The sequence below is a fragment of the Apteryx rowi genome, unplaced genomic scaffold (genome assembly GCF_003343035.1).
Source record: "Apteryx rowi isolate R43461 unplaced genomic scaffold, aptRow1 scaffold_51, whole genome shotgun sequence".
In the NCBI taxonomy this organism is placed as follows: Eukaryota; Metazoa; Chordata; class Aves; order Apterygiformes; family Apterygidae; genus Apteryx; species Apteryx rowi.
The window spans coordinates 344,144-344,488 of NW_020450772.1; positions in this window are offsets into that span (position 1 = coordinate 344,144).

Consider the following 345-nt stretch of genomic DNA (forward strand, 5'->3'; position numbering starts at 1 on the left):
CGGGGGGGCCCCGCCGGGCCGCTCTCCCGGGCCGGGCCGTTAGTGAGTTCGCGGTGCCGGTTTGCGGGCGGCGGAGGGCGGCGGGGGCAGCGCGGTACCTGCGCGGGGCGGCGCGGCTCCCCTTTGTTCTCCGCGGTCCCCACGCGAGGCGCGGGGTGCCGCGAACTTTCCCGTCCGCCTAATCCCCGCTTCCAAGGCCTCTTCCTACAATTGTTCACACGCGGAGTCCTCGCAGGCCTCAGCGCAGGAATAACTGTGTGTGCGAGCTGCTGATAACATCTTTTTTTTTTTTTTTTCTCTAATGAACTACCCTTCAGAAATCGGACCCAGCGTGATCTCTGTCTT